The sequence below is a fragment of the Phocoena phocoena genome, chromosome 4, assembly GCF_963924675.1.
Source record: "Phocoena phocoena chromosome 4, mPhoPho1.1, whole genome shotgun sequence".
Taxonomy (NCBI): domain Eukaryota; kingdom Metazoa; phylum Chordata; class Mammalia; order Artiodactyla; family Phocoenidae; genus Phocoena; species Phocoena phocoena.
The window spans coordinates 121,214,881-121,236,602 of NC_089222.1; the positions used below are offsets into that span (position 1 = coordinate 121,214,881).

General features: G+C 38.5%; 1 pseudogene; it reads right to left on the reverse strand.

Annotated features, from left to right (window-relative positions):
• Positions 1-1,015: 1,015 nt before the first annotated feature.
• On the reverse strand, positions 1,016-20,184 carry LOC136122085 (uncharacterized; annotated as a pseudogene).
• Positions 20,185-21,722: the final 1,538 nt, after the last annotated feature.

The window sequence follows — 21,722 nt, forward strand, 5'->3', positions numbered from 1 at the left end:
TCTCTAGAGGGTCACTCTTTTTGTTCTATTTAGGCTTTCATAAGATTGCATGATATCCACAAATATTGGGAAGGACAACCACTTTACTCTGTCTACTAATTCAAATGTTAATCTCTTCCAAAACACCTTCACAGACACACCTAGAATAATGTCTGACCAAATGTCTGGGCACCCTGGGGGCCTACTCAGGTTGACACAAATTAACCATCATAAGTCCACGCCTTGTCAACATGGCACCCATACGCATTTCCTTAAAACCATACTTAATCTCCAATGAAAGACAATAACAAGGTCATAATTTTACCTAAAATTATACAGCTATTCTGCATACAATAAAAAATACACTAACTCCTTCCACAGAGGAGAAGGTAAAGTTCATGAGTGATGTTTACTTTTTTTGATATCCCATAACTAAAATACTATGATGTAGAATTGATAATACTTAAATACTATAATATAAATTCAACACAGTTTATATAATAAGAGAATAAGAGAGGTATGAAAACAAAGATCTTTTCTACACACACACACACACACACACACACACACACACACACACACACATCCCCCAACATAGTCATTACATAGTCAGGAGGTCCTTATTTCTGTAACTGATTTTGTGCTCAAAGCTGGTATTTATGACTAACTTCTTCTATTATCCATTCTGTATTCCCTCTGCTTTTAGCAAGCACCTCAGCTGGTGGAAGTTCTTTAACTGGTAGGCTGACCCACACCTTTATTTCTGAATTCCTGAAGAGTCAGAGCCATCAGTAGTCCTGCCTGGATTGGACTGTAGTTTTCCATTGGCCATAGTCACAAAACATGGTAATATTAAGAGATGTCCTAAGAAATCTATATTCCAGACACATTCTTCATTATGTCCACTGTAGAGTAGTTGTCCAACATCCCCTTGGTAGTCAGGATCAATCATCCAAGACAGCACATTAACTCCCTTCTTTGCCTGTTGATTTGGAGGCATAAGGAGCCCAAAATGGCTGAGCAACAGTCTTAACTTTCAGTTTAATGGAAACATTGTTGTATCTCCTAGTGAAAGCATTCCTTCTTTTGGAACTAAAACCTCTAGGACAGCAGAGTATAAGGTCATGGTAACAGGAAGCAACAATTTTGCTAGGGTGTTTCACTAGAGGTAAAAGTAAGTGGTACCATTCTCATTTTCACTTCTTGATTCCTGGACCCATTAATCCTGGCTGTGGAAGAAAAAGCACCATATATTGAATGGTGATTCAGAGCATATGTAGCCTCTGGAGAATCTTACCTCAGCTTGGCAAAGTATTGCCACCTAGCTGGTGCTGTAACTGAGTCTTCAAAAAGCTATTATACCATTCTGTCATGGAAAACAGAGAATTTCATGATTATGAGCACATTGACATAATTTTTGTGCTGTGAAGTGAATTCCTTAATCAGAAGCAATGCTGTGTAAAATATCAGGATGGTGGATAAAGCATTTTGAAAGACTACAGATGAGGGTTTTGAAGCATTGCTTGCAGGGAAAGGAAATTTGTATTCAGAGTAAATCTATTCCAGTAAGAGTAAAACATAGCCCATTCCTAGACAGAAGCTGTCAAAGTTAGTCAACCTGCCACTAGTTAGCTAGCTGACCACTCCCAGGGAACGGTGCCATATCAGGGATTCAATGTTGGGCTCTGCTGCTGGCAGATTGGACCTCAGTGGTGGCTGAATCCAGGTTGGCCTTAGTGAATGAAGTCCGTGGCACTGAATGCATGCATAACCTCCATCCCTGCCACCATGGCTACTTTGTTCCTGAGTCCACTGGCTGAGGAAAAATGCTGACGGGTGGTATACACAGAATGTGTCATTCTATCCACTTGATTGTTAAAATGCTCTCTTTGATGATCATTCACATGGGACAGAAATATTTTCTTGTTTTCTTTCCATTCAGAGAGGTCTACCCACATGCTCTTTCCCTACATTTCCTTGTCACCAGTTTTCTAAACATGTTCCTTCCAAATCCCTGACCATCCAGCCAAACATTGACCACAGGTCATGAATCAGTATATAATCTCAGGACTGGCCATTTCCCCTTCCAAGCAAAGTGAACATCTGGGTAAACATCTCGAAGTACTGTCCATTGGGAAGACTCCCCTTCACGACTGTTCTTCATGAATGTCTCAGAAAAGAATTGCAGTGCTAAAGTTGTCTACTTTAAGGTGGTGCCTGCCTATCATACAGAAACATCAATGAAACATCAAACCAGGCCCAGTAGTTCTCTTTCACTGTCAACCAATCTTATGGAATTTTTCCTGAGGCCAAAGGTGTAGACTGGGACAGAGAAAACAGTGTAGCAAGAGTGGGGACCATGAGTATTTGGGCCACTTCATGTAACTTACTTGTGCCTTCTGGGCTAGCTCAAATCTGATCAGGTACATTTACTTCCATTCAAAGATGAGGTGTTGCTGTTCGTGCTTTGTGGCTTGGTGGGTCAGATTACACCCAGTTCATGATAGGCAGCTATAATGGCAACTTGGCAGCCCATGGTTAACTGTTCAGTCTCTACTATTGCCCAGTAGCAGGCCAAGAGCTGTTTTTTGAAAGGATAGTAATTTACAGAGGATAGCAGGGCTTTGCTCCAAAATCCTGAGGACCTGCACTGTGATCCACCTATGGGGGACTGCAAAAGTCTCCAAACAGCATCCCTATCTGCCACTGACACTCCAAGCACCATTGGATCTGCTGGATCATATGAACCAAGCAGCAGGGCAGCTTCCATGGCAGCCTGGGTCTGTTGGGGAGATTTATCTTGTTCTGGGCCTCACTCAAAACTAGCAACTTTTTGGATTACTCAGTGAATAGAATAGAGACACAAACCCAAAGGAAGAATATGTTGCCTCCAATATCAAGAGAGGTCCTCTAGGTGGTGTGCTTCTTTTTTGGTTGTAGGAGGGACCAGATTCACCTTTGAAGGGATATTTTGTCATGCCTCACACCACTGAACTCCTAGAAATTTCACTGAGGTAGGGCCCCTGAATTTTTGTCATATTTTTTCCCCCACACTCTGACAGGTAAATCTCTTACCAGTAAGTCTGGAGTAGTTGTTCTTTTCTGCTCAGGAGGTCCAATCAGCATAATGTCATCAGTGTAATAAACCAGCGTAATACCTTGTGGAAGGGAAGTGATCAAGATCTCTGGGAACTAAATTATGACATAGAGCAGGAGAGTTGATAGACTCTTGAGGTAAGAGAGTGATACTGTATTGCTGGCCTTGCCAGCTCTAAACAAACTGCTTCTGATGATCCTACTGACAAGTATGGAGGAAAAAATTATTTGCCAGATCAATAGCTGCATTCCAGGAACCAGGGGATACATTAATTTCCTCAAGCAGTGAAACCACTTCTGGTACAGAAGCTGCAATTGGAGTCACAACCTGGTTAAGGTTATGATGATCCACTGTTATTTTCCGAAGTCCATCTGTCTTCTGCACAGGCCAAATAAGCAAGTTCAATGGGGATGTAGTAGAAATCACCACACTGCATCCTTTAAATCCTTGATGGTGGCACTGTTCTCTGCAATCCCTACAGGACTGCTTTTGGCTTATTTTTCTCCTAGAGACAGTTAACAGCAGCTTCCACTTGGCCTTTCTGACCATAATAGCCCTCAGTTCACCGGTCAGGGGACAAAGCCAACTTATGAGTGTATCTAATCTAATTATGCATTTCAGAACTGGGAAAGTAACCACAGGATGGGTTGGGAGATACACTTGTCCCGTTATGAGATAGACTTGAGCTAAAACTCAACTGGTCGCCAGACTTCCAATGGTCCCTACTCTGACTGATAGACAACAGTGATGCTTTGGGTCTCCTGGTATTAGTGTCAGTTCAGAGCCGTTGCCCCCCAACGTCTGATGATTTCCTTTCCCCCAACACACAGTTACCCTGGCAAAAGATCATAGGTCCCTTTGAGTAAGGCTAGGAGAAAAATGAATGATACATTTTTAGCAGTGTACCAGGGGCCCTCCTCAAGGGGGCCCAACCTTCTCTTCATTCAACGTTTTCTGGGTCTGCAAACTGGCTCAGAAATCTTGTCTCGTGGGTTATGTCCACATTCCCATTGTTTGATTCAGGTTAGACTTTTGTTCACTTGTTCTAGAATTTTTCTGCTTTTACAGATCAAGTAACATTTTAATAGATTTCCTATTTATTTCACTTCTAGGAACTCCAGGATCAACTAGCCAATGTCATAGGTCTCTGTGAGTCAAACAATTCTTATTACTGCTTTCACCCTAAGGTCTGTTTATGGGAACCACACTCACCTTGCCTTTGGTGGTTGATGCTGACACTTTGTCCCTACCACTCCAGGATCAATTACTCCCCTTGCATTTAGGTTTCCCAATTCAATGACCACAGTGCCCACTGTAAGGTCTGTTCTACAACAAAGAGTTATCACAGAGCTTACAAAAGTATTCCTCACAGATGTGATGAAAGTTGTATCTCTGGACCTTCCCAGTGTGGGTGAGTAGTTTTTAAATGACAAATCTACTCTAAAATTCCAATCCCACTAAGCCTTTGAATCACTTCTTCTACATTAAATCAAGGCAGGTTCTGAAACTGAGCAGAACCCTGTGGGGTTCCTGGGCACAAAAGCCTTTCTGTGTCCCCCATTTCTCAATTACAGGAAATAGGCTTCATTCAGTCTCCAAGACCCTGCCCAAAACAGTTGCTAATTAGAGAAGGGAGGCAATACAGAGAAAAGGGAGGAATAGTCAAGAAACAATAGTGCAGCCTCGGGGCAAGGTCCTGGTTCTCCCTCAAGAGGTATACATAACAATATCTTTGAGCAGTTTTGCAGATACTGAAAAATTTCTGCATACTCACCAAGTGGGAGAAGTTAACTGTATGCTGCCCACAAGCACGTAGACCCCAGACAGGTTGGAACCAGAAGGTTGATGCTGACTCCCATTTACCTCACCACCAACCAATCAGAAGAATGTCCATGAGCTGTTCACACCACCTTTGGACCATTATTATAAAACTCCTCACTACATGCTCCAGGTTGGGACACACAGTTTTAAGGGCATTAGTCTGCTGTGGCCCACTTTGTCTGGCAAAGCAATAAAACTATTCTTTCCTACTTCACCCAAAACTCTGTCTCTGAGATTTAATTTGGTGTTGGGGTACAGAGGCCAGATTCATCTTCAGTCTGACATTTCTAACTCATTCACTGTGGGCCACCTGTCAATGATCTATGTTTCAGGCAAACAAACTGTTAGTCATTTCTAACTCTCCAAGTTGCAATATTAAATGTAGAATCTGCTTAGAGAGCCCATATCAATAAATTCAGCCTGGTCCAGCTTTATATTTTTTCCAACATTATCCCACACCCTTCCATGCCCAGAGGACATGTGCCCCAAATTTCTGTCTGTGTAAATTAGAAAACTCAAGTAGCTATTTGGAGGTGTTAGTGCACCTTCTCATGGGTTACACTTTATTCCTCACTTTTAGGGGTCTGCTGGGACTTGAGTCTAATTATAGGCCTAGAAGCAAAGAAGACTGTGGGAGGGGAATGAGTCCCGAGGAGAATCTGCATTGTCTTGCAATAACAACTGCCTCTGGGGAGGTCATCACAGTTTCCTCAGGGAATGCAGAGTTGATCTTTTCAGACAACGTGGAGAGGCATTTACACGGAGAATGTGTAGGCTGCTTCTACTGGGAGTGGGGAGGCCTCTTCCATGGGCAAAGAAGACTCACCAGAATTTAGGGGTTTGATATCCCCAACTTTACTGGAGTCTTCCCACAAGTCCCCTTTCCAGCTTATAGGATCCCATTCTTTAAAAAGTAATGCCCTCACATTTACAGTAGACACTCTGTGAGGTTGGGAATTTAATTTGCATTGAAATTCATCCATTGGCAGGAAGGAATTCTGGGTTAGGTTTTCAACATTCTCAGTCTTGTGCCTATTGAAGATAAGTCTCTTTCAGGGCACACACAGAAGTTTTTAGGTCTTCATGTGACCCTTGACCTTGGAATTAAAATCCCTGATCTCATTCATTTCTTTCCCTACTTTGTCCATTGACATTAGGAGCAACCCACCAGTCTCACTGACATTCATTAGTTTGAGAAAAAAATCCCAAAGTATCAAATACACAGTTATCAAGCTCCTTACGTCTTACAAAAAGTTGATTAGGATTACCCTGTGGTGACATTTTGTATACCTCCATTGCTAGATCATTCTGTAGACTATCAATGATCTCTTTTACTATTGGAAATAAAGTCATTCATATCTTTAAATATAATAAGATTTGAGAGCCAGTTCCAGAATCCCCAGAACTAAATTAGAAAACTTATCCTTACAATTCTGTCCCTCTTCAATTATTCTTGGTACCAAAATCTGTGTTAGTCAAGGTTCTGCAGAGAAACAGAAACACTATATATATATATATATATCAGCAGCCCTCAAGCTGGAGGCCCAGGAGAGTCAATAGTGTAGTTCTAGTCTCAGTTTGAAGGCCTGAGGACCAGGAGATCCAACAGTATAGCTCCAGTCCAAAGGTCAGTAGGCCTGAGGCTCAGGAAAAGCCTGTGTTTCAATTTGAGTCTAAAGGCATCAGTAAATCCATATTCCAGCTCTAAGGCAGTCAGGTAGGAGATGTTCCCTTTACTCTCTGGAGGGTCAGTCTTTTGGTTACTCAATCCTTCAACTGGTCCCACTTGTATTGGAGAGGGTCTGTTTTACTCACTCCACCAACTTGTACAAAATTAATAAACAGAAACTTCAGTTAAGTGGAGTTGGGAGACCAAACGGGGATGCTCTCTCACCCTGTGACATTAGCAGAGACCATTAAGAAGAAGAAAGACTCCTTGTCTTTCCTGGCAAAGAGTCAGCCAATGAAAAGCCATGGATGGGCTCTTTGTTTACTATATCTCTCCCAGCTTCCTTTTTCCCTCTATAAAAGTGTTCTCCTTCCTTTTCCATGTGGGAACTTGTACATGGCTTTCCATGGTTACAGACCCTGAACTGCAGTTCTCTACTGAACCCAAATAACTCCATCTTTTCTGGAGAAAAATTTGGCTGTCCATTGTTTTAGGTCAATGTTTTGGAAGACTGTACAGGGACCCCTCACAGCTCGAGGGCTGTTGAGCTGGTGCACAAAAGGTCCAGTACCCACAAATGAGACCTTTGTCACTCACTGCTTTTCTCACAGAGCCTACTGTTTGAAGGTACATCCTTCTCCTGGATTCAAGCTCATGCATTCCTTGCATCTGAACCTCTCCAAGCTTTACTGGGGATCCATTTAAGGGTTCTACCTTTCTGGTTAGGCCGTGTTTTGTATGCGAGTACTCATTTGGCTTTTCAGTCTGATTTTGAGATCACACTGTTTCCCTGAAACTGGCAAGCCTCTGGCCTTTTCTATTCAGAACAGGGGCTGCTTCTCCTGAAGCTGTCTAGCCTCTACCCATTCCTTTGTGAACAAGTGTTCTTTATCTGAAACGGTGCCAGGTTTTCAGCTTTTGGCCTACTCCTTTGGAAAACTGTCTTCTGGGCACTGGCTAAAGAAAAGGTCTCTGGCCTGGCTCCTCCAAGACCAAACTGTCTCCTTAAGACAGGCTGGGGTTAGCTTGTACACTATTTGAATTGAGCCATTTGTGCTGTAAGCTGTTTATGCTGCTTGAAAATTGTTCTTTGCTCTAGAGGAAAAACCTCTAGGAAATGGGATCCCAGTTATCTAAGTATTTTGAGGGTGCTTCTCTCACAAAGGCTCTGTCCAGTTTTATGTTTAAAAGCAGAGGTCCTTCCTCATGCTCATTTCTTTTGTTTTTTTTGTTTTGTTTTGTTTTGTTTTGTTTTTGTGGTATGCGGGCCTCTCACTGTTGTGGCCTCTCCCGTTGTGGAGCACAGGCTCCAGATGCGCAGGCCCAGTGGCCATGGCTCACGGGCCCAGCCGCTCTGCGGCATGTGGGATCTACCCGGACCGGGGCACGAACCCGTGTCCCCTGCATCAGCAGGTGGAATCTTAACCACTGCGCCACCAGGGAAGCCTCCTCATGCTCATTTCTAACTAAAATAAACATGCATGACTAAAGGCAATTTAGAATATCAGTGGCCACTATGGGAGACTTGTGAAATCCCCAAACTTAATTTCCTTGAAACTGAACTGGACTATAATAGCTCAAAATTTTCCAGAAGTGAGTGGACTGCTTATTCCTGTTGGTATTTTGAAGTTTCTCAACTTTTCAGGAGCCTAAAATTGCCTTTCTGCATAATAAGATTTTAAGATTAACTGAGACAAAAAATATTTAAGAGAAACAAAATGTTTCCTGAAACCTCAGGCTCTTCTTCCTTGGTTTCTTTCTCTCAGGCTCCACGTCTGGCTCCATCTCCTTCCTTCCCTTCTACACCACCCCCATACCCTCAAATTCACCATACTAATGCTCCCAGCAAACTTCCCCTTTTCTCTGAAACTCTCCCTACTCCCTTTTCCTCTAAAATTATCAGAACCTGTCCCTTTAAAATTAAGTCTTCTGAGGATTCAGAGGCTAAACGCTTCATTTCTTAGACTTCCTGGGTTAAAGCTGAGCTGTGAGCCATAGTAAAGATTTTCCTAACATAACTGAAGAAATTCCTCACGTTTGCTGAGGAATTTAATATAGTTATTCAAATTTATCAACATGGTTTCTCTGACCTATATCAGCTAGTTCTTTTGCTTCTCCATGAAAGGATGAAAGCCAGGACTAGCATTGAATGAAAACTACTAATTGGGAAAATCCTGAAAGGTCTCTAGAATTACAACCCGGAAAACAGCCCACTAACTTATATGGGCAATCAGCAATCATTAGGTAACTTCAGAAAGCAATTACTATTGATTGGAACAAAATTCAAACTTGCACAAGAAAATCTTCTGAACCTACTATTAACTATTACTATCAACTGTAGATCGTTTTTTTAAAAAATCTGGTCTTCCATCAAATGTTGATTCCACCCAACTAGCTTTTAACTGTATGTTTATTAATGGACTGAACTGAGACTTTTCCTTTCTAGTAAAAAAGGACCAGGAAGGAATGAGAAACTCTGTCCACTTCAGATTTAGTTAATCTGACAAATCAGCTCTCTCATACTCTACACGAGTCACTTCCAAGAGAGGCTGCCAAAATTCTTAATCTTCAACTCCAGCAAATGAAGGCTCCTAAGTGAAACCACATCCTCCTAGTTTTTGCTGTTATTGCAAACAGCCAGAAGATTGGGAAAGAGATTGGTACAAATAAGCACTTTAGGTGCCTTCAGCCCTCAAATCAGCCTTTCCAGCATCCTCCTAATTCTCAATGACTGGGCTCCAAGGAACTACAGGGGCTCTTCCTTCCTCTTTTTTTTTTTTTTTTTTTTTTGCGGTACGCGGGCCTCTCACTGTTGTGGCCTCTCCCGGTGCGGAGCACAGGCTCCGGACGTGCAGGCTCAGTGGTCACGGCTCACGGGCCCAGCCACTCTGCGGCATGTGGGATCTTCCCGGACAGGGGCACGAACCCGTGTCCCCTGCATCGGCAGTCAGACTCTCAACCACTGCTCCACCAGAGAAGCCCCTTCCTTCCTCTTAATTGGCTTGGAGAAACATCTCTCCAGACTGGAGATAAATTTCTTCCAGTCCTAATGGACAACAGAGCCACTCTCTTGGTGCTCAACTCCACTACTCTAAAACTGTCCCTACCTCCCAGTACTAAAATAGTTCAGATAGTGGGAATCTCTAATAAACCTCAAGAGGATCCTGTCACTGAACTTATTTCCTTTTGTTTAGGCCCTTTGGAAGATACACACCCTTTTCTCCTCTGCCCTTGTCCACTTATTAGGTGGAGACTTCTAAGAGAAGTATTATGCTGGAATAAAATAATTCTAGAAATCAATGTAACCAACCAGGTGAATTAAATGACACTTTAACATCTTTTATTTGTTCTGACTCCGACAGTAGGTACTAGAGCTGATTCTGGAAACACTGATTATTTGTTCCTGTTGAATCAGCTGCCACTTTCCTTATGGGCAAAATCTCCAACTATTGTTGGCAAATTTCACAATGCACCTCCCATCAAGATTCAAACAGACCCCTCAAAACTTCTTCCCATTATTAATCATATGCTATAAGTAAAGAAGACCTTCAAGGTATAAAGGACATAATGGAAGATTACAAGGCTCAAGGCCTCCTTATCCCTTGTACTAGTCACATTAGCACTCCCATTTTACAGGTGGGAAAACCTAAGTACTGAGGGTGAAAGTTTGTCCAGGACCTCTGAGCAATAAACAGCATTGTTATCCCTTGACACACTGTTATTCCTAATTCTCATACATTACTAATATCTATTCCCAACAAAGTAAATCTTTACTCGAATTGATTTATGCTGTGCATTCTTTAGTATTCCAGTTGATGGAGCCAGCCAATACCTTTTTCCCTTCTCTTAGCAAGAAAAGCAATCCACCTAGACAGTAATGCTTCAGAGTTACACTGGAAGTCCTTCTTATTTCTCCCAAATCCTAAAGGATGATCTGGATGATACACAACCGTGAGTTTCTTAAGTTCCCTAGAGTTTCTACTGTTGCAATATGTGGATGATTTGCTTCTTTACTCTTCTTCTCAAGCCTCCTCCCAGGAAGAGAACATCCACTTGCTAAAGTTTTTAGCCTTAAAAGGACATAAGGTCTCCAAAGAAAATTTGCAATTTGCCCATCTGGTTTTGGGCATCTGATATCAGAACAAGGGGTACACTAAGATCCAGATAGACTTCATGGCATCCTAAGTTTCCCAAACCCAAAACTAAGCACCAACTGTGAGGCTTTCTTGGGCTAGTTGGTTATTGCCAAAATTGTACTCCAAATTTCTCTCTTATGTCTGAACCTCTATATGTTTTATTCAACAATAACAAATCCGACCCAATTTTATGAGAAGAACCAGATGACATGGTCTCAAGGCCTTAAAAAAAAGTTAAATGGAATAGAATATGAAAAAGAATGTACTACCTTGAAAGTAAATTGTTCCTAGAATTGAAGCAGATGACTTCTGATGAAACAGCTTTCCAAAGATATCTGGACCAGGCCTGTTGGAAGTTTGTCACTAAACATTTGATGATGACCTAATGCTTCAGATGATCTCCAGTGTCTATAATCTTGATAACATATGGACTTTATATAAAACGGGCCTGAGAGTTCTCCCTCCTACCCCTCCTTGTTACTTGAATGTAACCTTAATAAATTTCCAATATGTGCACTTTCCTTCTGACATGGGACATTATACTCAGGAAAAGTCTTCCCTGGCATTGAGGGACAAAAAGCTGCAAAAACTAGTAAACCTGACTCTTTTTCGGTCTTCTCACTGTTGTGGCCTCTCCCATTGCAGAGCACAGGCTCCGGACGCGCAGGCTCAGCAGCCATGGCTCACGGGCCCAGCCGCTCCGCGGCATGTGGGATCTTCCCGGACCGGGGCAGGAACCCTCGTCCCTTGCATCGGCAGGCGGACTCTCAACCACTGTACCGCCAGGGAAGCCCATAGAAAACCTGACTCTTGACCAGCAGTGTTTTCAGAGAAAGATCTTGATGAAAAGGGGAAAATGTAAACAATAAACAGAAACCTCAGTAAGAGTTTGGAGACCAGAAGGGGAGCTCTCTCACCCTGTGACAATAGCAGAGCCCAACAGGAAGAAGAGATTTCTTTTCTTTCCTGACAAGAACTCAGCCAACGAAAAGCCATAGACTCTTTGTTTACTGTAGCCCTTCCACCTTCCTTTTCACCTCTATAAAACTGTTTTCCTTCCCTTTCTGTTTGGGCATCTATACATGCTTCACCATTGTTGTAGACCCTGAAGTGCAATTCTCTGCTGATCCCAAATCAACGAATCTTTGCTGGAGAAATATCTGGCAGTCTATCTGTTTCAGGTCAATAAAATGAAATGTTAATCTCATTTAGAAACACCATCTCAGACACACCCAGAATACTGTTTGACTGAATGTCTGGGCATACCTTAGCCCAGTCAAGTGGGCACATAAAGTTGACATATTACACTCTCCCAATTATTTTCTCCATAATTTAAATATTTTACTCCCCCAAATTATAGCTGCTTTGGGGATGAGAGTTAAGAAGGGGCATGAAAAAAATACATTTAATCAGATATTTGAATTTTAAATAATTTACAGAAGTCCAAAGGACTATTTCCAATATTTTCCCCCTAAAGATCCACCAATAATTCTCTGTTACTTTTATGGAAACTTCATTGTAATTAACTTAATTATCTTCCCCAAATGAACAAAAACTGTCTGAGTAGCATCACCTACATTGCTCACATATATATTTTAATGAGATATTAGTGGAATATCTTGTAACTGATGCTGGTTTATCAGCTAAGTTGCTATTTTGATGTTTAAAATAACATCTACTGTTTAAAAATATTGTATAAAATAATTAAGATTAAAATGCACAATTCGACAAATATCTCTTGTCAATATGTCTGGGAGGGAATGCACTTTATTGGTGAATAGATGGGTGGTGATAACTAGAACATGGATGATGAATATTTCTAGGTAAACAGCATACAGTATAGGAAACATTATCAAACTACTCTCAATCACAAACAAATGGTCGATAATAATTTGCTAGTCTGGTTTACAACAAACCAACATAGAGTGATTTCTGGTGCAGTTATAAATACTAGATTGTTGAACACATTTAAAAAATCTATTCAGTAATACTACTGCCTAGAGAAGGTATTAAAGAATTGTCAAAATAATAATGTCTGTCTTATTTATGACAAGCATCTATATAATTCACAATTTAAAAATAAGTATTTTTAACAAGATTTGAGAGTGATTCAGGCTGTCCCTTCCTTATTCTAGATATCAGCTTTATTGTGGTGTGATTAACTTCCATTCAACTGCATGAATTAAAAATGTATAATTTGACAAGTTTTGATCTATGTATATACCTGTGAAGCCATCATCACTGTCAAAGTAATCAACATATCCATTATCTCAAAAAGTTTCCTTAAGTCCCTTCCTAATCATTTCTTATTGCCCACCTGCCCACCATTTTCAGGAAGTCACTCATCTAATTTTGTTCACTAGACATTAGTTGGCATTTTGTAAAATTTTACATAAGTGGAGTTATTTGTAGTGTATATTCTTTTCTCCAACTTCTTTCACTCAGTATAATTATTTTGAGAGTAAACGTGTTGTGTATTATCAATAGGTCATTTCATTTGATTGTTGAATATTATTCCACTGTATGTATATACCACAATGTGTTTATCCATTGATCTGTTGATGGACATTAGAGTTGATTATTACAAATAAAGCTGTTAACAACAATTGTTTATAAGTTATTTTATGGACATGTGCTTTTATTTCACTTGAGTAAATACCTAGCAATAGAAGGGATGACTCATAAGTGGAGATATATATTAAACTTTTTAAGAAACTGCCACACTGTTTCCAAAGTGGCTTTATCATTTTACATTCTCAGCAGCAGTGTATGAGAGTTCTAGTTCCTCTACATTCTCACAAAAACACTTGGTGTGATTGGCCTTTTTATTTTAAACCATTCTGATAGATGTATAACAGTACTTCATAGCAATTTTACTTTACATTTTTTTAATGGCCAGTGATGTTCAGCATCTTTTCATAGGCTTATTTATCATCTATATATATTCTCTGGTAAAACGTCTGTTCAAACCCTTTGCCTCTTTTTTTTTTTAATTGAAAAATCCAACATCTATTCTTGTTAAAAATTTTTAGCCAACGAGGAATAGAAGGTAACTTCCTCTACCTGATAAAGCATCTATAGCTAATATCAAGATCTATAGCTAGTACCAAACTTAATGGTGAAAGTATAAATGCTTTTTCACCAATATCAAAAACAAGACAAAGATGTCCACTCTCACTACTTCTCCTTAACATTGTATTTGAGACTCTGGCCAGAGAAATCAGGCAAAAAAAAAAAAAAAAAAAAAAAAAAAAAAAAATATATATATATATATATATATATATATATATATATATATATAAAGAAAGAAGAAAAATTGTCTCTATTCATAGATGACATGATTATCTATGTAGAAATTCTAATAGAATCTATTTTTTAAAGTTACTAGAACTAATAAATGAGTTTATTAAAGTTCTATACACTAGCAATAAAATTTTAGAAATTAAAACATATAATTTCTGAAGTATAAAAGTATAAAATATTTAGGAATGAAACTGATTTTAAAAATGTGAAATACCTGTTCCCTGAGAACTGCATAATATTGCTGAGAGAAATCAAAGAAGACTTAAATAAATAGAGAGGTATACCATATTCATGGGTCTGGAGACTCAATAATTTTAAGATGTAAGTTCATCCTAATTTTCTCTATAGATTCAAGAAAGTTCCAATTAAAACCTCAGCAAGTTTGGTAGAAATTAGAAAATTGATTCTAAAATTTATATGGAAATGCAAAGTACCTACAAGAGCCAAACAACATTAAAAAAGAATAACAAAGTTGGGGAATTAATACTACCTGATTTCAAGACTTATTATAAAGCTACAATAATATTTGTTGTTAAAATAGAGAAATAGATCAAATAACCAAAAACCAAATCTAGAAATATATCTATATACATGGGTATATATATATGTGTGTGTGTGTATATACGTATATATATATATACAACTGATTTTCAAAAAGAGGTATAAAAGTAATTCAGAAGAGTTAGGATAGTCATTTCAACAATGATGATAGAGCAATTAGATATCCATAGGTGAAAAAAATAGTAACCTTTGTTCTATACCTAAAAATGTATATAAAAATGAACTGAAAATGAAATATAAACATAAATGTCAAAACCTAAACAGTAAAAATAATCTAAAAGGAAGTTTTAAGATACAAAGAGAAGGTTTTTCATATGAAATGGAATAACGAGAGATGCTTATCTCCTCAACAATAATAAGTAAGGCAGGAATTATGAAGAATAATGATTGTTTTTCTTAGCTGAGGCCTGAAAATATCCACAGTTATTGAGGGAAGATGTAGAGGAGGGGTGAGCAGTCAAGCTGATGAGACAAACAAGTTAAGTCCTAGACAATGATGGAAATTATGCTACTTTGTCTTAAAAGGGATGAATTTTTATTCCTTCTGTTTTTATTATCACATGAGTATTTAATGCCTTTAAGAATTATAAAGTTGGTGAGTGGGTCCAGTCTTGACATTCATCAGAATAAAATTAATCTATCAATTCATTGATCTGAACTTTCATTTTTAATAAAAGTATTTATTTCAAGAGATAGAGAACAGTAGTAGTAATGATGAAATATTTTTATAGAAGATATCAAAATTTCAGATGGTATGATGTTCTGGCCATCAAGTTGATTATTAAAAAATTCTAATATTTGATATTCATTTTTTACTTTAAGTTTTTTAAATTGCCCAAAGGATATAGACCTGGAGTATGTGACAAAGTGAAATGTTATAAATAATGAATAAGTCCTGTATGAATGAATGAATATTTCAGATCCTTCCTGACTGACAGTATTAGCAGGACGAATACAGATGAAGCAGAACATTAACAGATTCAGTCGTGCTACAGAAGGTATAGATAGGGAAGCTGGGGGACATTACGGTCCTAAATACCAAAACTGGGAAAAATAAACCTTTTCTACATGCCTTTGGGAGTTAAAATATGAACTAAACATTGTTTTGCATCTTTACACTCATTTTCAGGAAAAATTTCACTTACATTATGATTTTTTAGGGATAGCCTCTATGAATACTCAGAAAATATTAAAAAAAAATTAAAATAAGACAGATTGAAACAGACTTAAAATACCAGGGGCAGAAGTTTTAGGGCTTTCTACCTCTGAAAGGAGCCTAGATTCTTTTATTTTTCTATGCTGTAATCATCAGTGCTGATATACACCATCAAGTCCACTCATGCTTCCAGATGTTTACCAGGATATTGGGTCTGCACCTTAATACAATAAGATGGGGAAAACAGCAGAAAGGGTTCATTTTCAACTGAGTAAGCTTTCATTAAGGAGCCTTTTGAAAGTCAAAAACAGCACTTTTGTTTACATTACATTGATCAGATTCTATGTTACATGGCCACACCAAGCTGCAAGTGTGGCTGGGTGATGCCATCTTTGCTTGGCTTTACTGATAAATTTAGTGTGCCTTTGCATGGGGAGAGGAGACTAGATATTGGGTAGGCAACTAGAAAGCTCTGCAGAAATCTCTATGATTATTTTACCACACTAAATTTTCATATCTCTCTAAATGTACTGAAATGCCAAATTACCAGTTAAGAACACTCATCCTTGAATTTATAAATTTATACACATGACCAAGTATCCAATCACAATGCTGAAGACAATCTGTGTTTGTTTTTCCACATATGTGCTTGGAGAGTACTTTTTAAATACCTGCCGTAGTGTCATAATCACATAGTATTGTATGTGTTTATATAATTGTAACCACTTCAACATGAATCACTGCAGGCCACAAACTATATTTTATGCGTCTGTATCAGACAGCTGTTGCTATAATACAAACAAAGCTACAAAATTTCAGTGGCATATAAAAATAACTTTTATGCTTGTTTGATTTTTTTCCCTTAAACCTCTGTGAATTGGTTAGGGTAGCCTTTCTGATCTCAGCTAGGCTGGCTCATTTACCTGTTGGCTGATCTAGCCAGAGCTCAGCAAGGTGGTTCTTCAAATGAACAAAGGTGGCAGTGGGCAAAGAGAACAAGCTGAACTCTGTAAACCCCTGGTTGTGTCATATCTACTAACATCCTACTTGCCAACCAAATCACAAGTCCAAAGTCAAAAGACATGGAAGCATATTCCTTTGTGAGTGGAATTGTTAAATTACCTGGAAAAGGGCAAGGCTATAAGGCAGGGTGAAGATCGGACCAGTAATTCAATCTACCACAGTTCAACAAATCTCCAGGACAAAATTTAGGGCCTGACCCATAGCAGAACTCATTGAGTAGATATAAAGTGTATTAATCAGGGTTCTACAGAGAAAGAGACCAATAGGGTAAATATGTGTATATAATGAAAGATTTATTATTAAATAATAATAATTTATTATTGGGTCACACAATGATAAAGGCTGAGAAGTCCAACCATCTGCCATCTGCAAACTAGAGACCCAGGAAAGCTGGTGTGAGTCTGAATATAATATAATTCACTCTGAGTCTGAAGACCTGAAGCCCTGGGAAGATGATGGTGTAAATCCTAGGCAAAGGGCAGGAGATGAGATGAGATGTCCCAACTGACTAGTGAGGCAGGAAAAAAGGGGCAAATTCCTCTTTCCTTTGACTTTTGTTCTATTCAGACCCTCAACAGATTGGATGATGCCCACCCACATTGGGAGCGCAATCTACTTTACTGAGTCCATGGATTCAAATGTTAATCATATTAGGAAACATCCTCATAGGCACACCCAGAAATAATATTTAATCTGGCACCCCATGGCCAGTCAAGTTGACATACAAAATTAACATCAGAGAAAGGAATACATTTTAAAACACCACTTTGTTCAGGTTTCTTAACTCCACTGCTTTCAAAGTATCTCCTAAGCACAGTTTCACCTTATTCCTTAAAAATAATCGGGGAACTTTAATATATACCAGTTTTCCACTTCTTTAATATTAAGAAATTATTCATATTTTCCCATCTGAATCCCACCCACTATAGGCCACACAATTGGATCACCATTTTGTCAAAGTCTTCCCTTGTGCTAGAATTAACTATAAATACAAATGAAAACTAAGCAATGTGGCATAAATCAAGATTCATTAAAGTCCCAACATTATAGGATTATTGTGAGGAATAAATAAATTTATATACGTAAAGCATTAAAAATAAATGCCTGGGGCTTCCCTGGTGGCGCAGTGGTTGAGAGTCCACCTACCGATGCAGGGAACACGGGTTCGTGCCCCGGTCCAGGAAGATCCTTCTTGAATGTCAATCTTGCAAGCTTGAAAAGACATGTATATAAGTAGCCTATTATCTTTTATGTAATAAAGAGATACAGAAAATTATATGTGAGTTCAGAGAATATATGAGATCATTAAAAAATATATATATGGTTCCAGGCACTTTCCATGATCTTATTCATTTTATTAAAATCTCACAATAACAGGACCTAAGATTTGAACCCAGTTTTTTCAGACTCCAGTTGTCATGTTTAGTTTTTCCCCTAGCTCACGGATCCCAATTCATTTGGATAATTGAGAATGAATAATTCAGTCACTGCTGTTTGAACTAGGTAGGCCTCAAAGAAAAGTGAAAATGTAGATAAGTTGAAAATATAGAACATCATAAACACTACAGATTTGTAAGTCGAATAAGACAAGAAGTGTTCCACAAATACTATGCAATAAAGTTGATAAATTTTAAATGTATAGGGCTTCCCTGGTGGTGCAGTGGTTAGAGTCTGCCTGCCGATGCAGGGGACACGGGTTTGTGCCCCGGTCCGGGAGGATCCCACATGCTGCGGAGCGGCTGGGCCCGTGAGCCATGGCTGCTGAGCCTGCGCGTCTGGAGCCTGTGCTCTGCAACGGGAGAGGCCACAGCAGTGAGAGGCCCGCGTACAGGAGAATATATATATATATATATATATATATATATATATATAATAATCCCAATATTAAAGAAAATAATTATTTGGGGAAAATGTTTCTTTCAGCTTTCTTAACATATAAATGCTGAGAATTTTTAAGAGGAAATATGAAAGATAACATCTCTTATATCCCAGATTATAGTTTAGAAGTTAATTAACTGTACTTGGCAATTAAAACATACTTTTCCTTAGAATTTTGAGTTGTTCATTAACTTGTGTGTTGATACCAATTTCAAAAGCTATAATATTATCTTGTTTGGGAGGATTAATATCAGCTAGTGTATTCCCTGGTAAAGAGATAACCTGCATTCAGATTTATAAAAATGAAAATACAACTACATATTGCAATCACTAGAAATGAAGAAAACAATTAGTTTACTCTTTGTAACTGCATTTGAAAGATTCACAAAATATATGTATTAGAATAAATATACTGTGCATGTCGCTAAAATCACCTAAAATACAAAAACATGAGTATAAAAATGACTAAAATAGTGCTTTATGATGATAGTTTACAGCCATATTTATAAATATACAAGCATCCTCAAATGAGAGTAAAAATATCAAAAGATTCTTGTTTAGTTCAATATTTATCTGTCACTAAGTTACCATAAACTTCAGCTGGACTACCTTTTGGTGTTAGGGATTAAAAGAGGTCCAGGAGATTATAGGTCCAAAACTGAAGGCACAGGTAAACCTGCAAAAGTGGAGAGAGAGAGAGAGTCTGAGAGAAGAGAGAGAAAGAGGAAAATCACTTTGATTATCCTGGATATAGGTGGAAAGGGATAGCAGGCTGTGATAATCATGAAAATTTAATCCTTTAGTCTAATTTTTACATGTTAAATACAAATTCTATTTCTATCCCTTCTTGTTAAGATTTTCTAATAAATACTGCATTTGAACAATTAAAATTTAGTTGTCTTTATTTATCCAGCTCAATATCCAATGGAGATTATGATCACATTACTAATAAAGAGAAAACAACTTCAATAAACTTAAATTGTATTAGGGACTTCAGGTAATTGTCACTGCAAAATAAGGTTCTTTGGGCTACTCAGGGATCAATTTTGATTTTCTTTCTGGATATACAACCTAGTTCTTTGTACATAAGAACTTCAAATTAAAAAAATATATATGAATATTATATTGTTATTCAATGATCATAGACCACTGCATTGAACAGTTGAGACTGATTTTAGCCAGGCTGTGAGATAAGAGAGGAGGAGGGTAAGGAGGAAGTCGAGTGAAATGCATTGAAAACTGTTTTATCTCTGGCACCAAGTCATTGACCCAGAATCAAATTCAGAAGAAAGATTTCTTACTAACCATCGCCTCTAGGAGTGAACAAAAACTATATTCACTAAATTCCTAACATGAGATTCCTTGTCTCACAAGGAAACGTGTAACCAGTTACAGCATATCTGGGCTCACTATCTGAGTGTGGTGAGCACCGGTGCTGAGCCACAGAGCTACGGAGCTCTCTCCATCCTTACTTACCTCTAACCACTTCCTTCGTGATGCTTCTCATTGCCTTCACATCCATGGAATTCTGGTCACTGGATGTACTACCCTGGTTTACCATTTCTCAATATACTTTATTGCCATCTAATTATAAATTCTGTACCCATCATTTACAATACTATCAGATACTTCATCTCCCAGGAGCAGAAACATAAACATACACACCAGGTGTACTCTTAATATTTTAGCTATCAATCTGTAGCTGCCAGTGCCAACCTCTATTCCCTTAACCCCCTTAGCTTTGCAGGACAGCTACTATATATGTCCATTTCTTCCTACTTTATGAAAATGTGTCTCTACTTGAGAGCTTTCTCTGGCTGCAGGGCATGACCAGCTTATGCCCAGGACAGAGAGGAAGTGCCAAGAAGTTAATGCTCCAAAGTAGGAATGTAGTGAATTATAGGCTAGCTTCTATCAGAGAACATAGTAAGATTTCCATTTAACATATAGCAGTGACTGACTGCCCCCTGATCATTGTGTTCTTTTCATGTTGACAAACTGAAGTTTTAGATTAAAAGTTTAGATAAGTGTTACTATCATGCCTGTAATTTTTGACATTGATTATTATAGGTGATGAGCAGTGGTCTTACATAATGGAAAAACAAAAGAGTATGTCTGTGATACAAGATATTTGATTATCTCATGATGTCTCTATGCCCAGGGATAAGAGTGAATAGGAAATTATAGCAACCAGGGCCTGACAAGGACATGGTAAGCTAAAACTCGGTCCTTTTTATTGCATCCTATGTCCAAGATCTGTGTCACCCCACTAGTCAAGCAACTTAGATGAACAGAAGTGCTAGGTGAATATGAAGAAACTAAAAGAAGTGGTAGACAAAAGATAATGAATATTAGTTATGTTCTTAGAATTGACTGTGTCAGTTTAAACTCTAGTTTTGATAACTCCTTTGTGGCAGATCTTATTTTCCTAGGAATCATAATCATCCATTACCTTGAAGAATCAGTGAAGGCCTAAGTGGATTTAATGTCTAAATGGTGCAAGACATAGACTGCACTATGAACCTAATATGTGCTTGGTGCTTCACTCAAATTCCCTTAGTTCACCCTAGAAGATAATTGTGACTGAGGTGGAGTCACACTATACTCAATGCCTTCCTACATGAGGTACTTATATCTCTCTGTTTGACAGTTTTCTTTGGTTACATGAGCAAGATCAACCTGCCTGTAGGACAGTTTGGAAGTGCCAAGGGACTAGTGATTACAGTAGCAAACTTCAAACAATGAGGAGGAATGTTGGTGAATGTTGTAACCAACCTTACTCATATGTCAGGGTACTATTCTGAAATATTTTCAATGCAGTTACTCATTGGCATTGAACTCTGGTTCCTGCAGTAGTTATTAATGTGTGTATAATGGTCATTAATGTATCTTTTATTCGTTATTCTCCCTTACCCATCTTACTTTCCTAGTCTCTCACCATGCTTCTGGTTTACCTTCCAAATAAATCCTTAGCACAAAAGCACTTCTCTTAGGAACTACTTTTCAAGGAACAAAAATTAAGACACCATCTTCATACAATTTACTAATAGCCTCTTTGACTACCAAAAGTCCAACTTATAGAGAGATCTTTGGTTGAGT